A 1,452-nucleotide genomic window follows, 5' to 3' on the forward strand; every position below is an offset into this window, starting at 1 on the left:
CCAATTTAATACTCAAAGCTCAAATTTAATGAAAATAAAATATAATTATCGTATCCTCACCTTACCCAAGCTTCACATAAGCAAGAGTGAAAGTTTTTCTCAAGCTAATTGGATCCTAAAACATCAAAAATCAAAGAAATTCAACACCCTTTCTCAAAACTCAAAAATTGAGGGAAATGAGAGACTGAAGTGGAATATCAAGTTACCTATGAAATTATTCCGGTAGAAATGTAGAGCTCAACGCGGTGAACGCGTGGCCACAAACGGTGCGGCGATCGGAGCTCAAACGAGGAAGTTACGGGAAATTGAATTCACCGTAAACGAATTTCTCTTCTTCTCTTCCCTGGGAGGCTGCTGCATCGTTGAGGGAAATGAAGAGAATAAGAGCCCGTGGCTCTTTTTAATTGTTGGACTAATTGGGCCCACAGCCCGGTTTAACCGGTTCGGCCCGGTTTAACCGGTTCGGTCTGTTCGGTCCAATCTTGGACCGTTTTCTTCGAAATTGGTGTCAAAATTCTCGTTTCGATGAGCTCTATCCTAATTTAATATAATATTCACATTTCTAATCTTCCTTATTAAAAATTAATTTATTGACTAATTATCTACTAATTTAACCGGGGTTTACAAGCACCAAAAGCCTTTGAGATACTCTTCCAAACATGAGAAGCGTTGCAAGGGACAGGACCATCTAATAATATTAGAAGTCAATTAATTTAAAATTGTGATTTAAAAAATAAATCCTTCTCATAATTATATAATTATGAATTTATGATATGAAAAATACTTTTCAAAAATTATTCTAATGTTTGACTTCTAAATATCGAATTATTCATTTAAATAGTTAATATTTATCTAACCTAATATAATAACAGAATAATGCAACACATCTAAGTCTTTTTGTTAACCATGTCCAACCAAGTTGGTCTAACATCAATAAAAATTAGCTATGAATAGCATTATATTCCAAGTTTTATTATCTAACTTAATTAGACTTAGTTTATAAAAAGACTTAGATGTACTCCATAACAAAGTAGGTTTAAACCTTGTTATTATAATGATTATAATGTTATATATATTCTCTTATTGTAAATAATTTTATAAAATTTAAAAATTCTTTAGGAGATAGTATGAGTGCTATAAAAATTTGTAAGTCAATTTATGTAAACCGGTTTATTAGAAGAATTTTTATAGTACTCATAACATTTTCTAAAAAAGTTTTAAAATTTATAAAATTATTTAAGTTAGTTGTACCATACTAAATCGTTCGTTTATTTTGTACTATATTGTTATAATTTTTAAAAAATTTTATTTATAATTATTCATTTTGTAAGGAAGCCAACTAAAATTTTAATAACAATATTAAATTAAATAATTTTATAAAATTTTAAAAATTGTTATTGTAAGCATTTTTCATAATTATTGTTAATAATTTTATAAAATTTAAAAATTATT

The sequence above is a fragment of the Arachis duranensis genome, chromosome 5 (genome assembly GCF_000817695.3).
Source record: "Arachis duranensis cultivar V14167 chromosome 5, aradu.V14167.gnm2.J7QH, whole genome shotgun sequence".
NCBI classification, from domain to species: Eukaryota; Viridiplantae; Streptophyta; class Magnoliopsida; order Fabales; family Fabaceae; genus Arachis; species Arachis duranensis.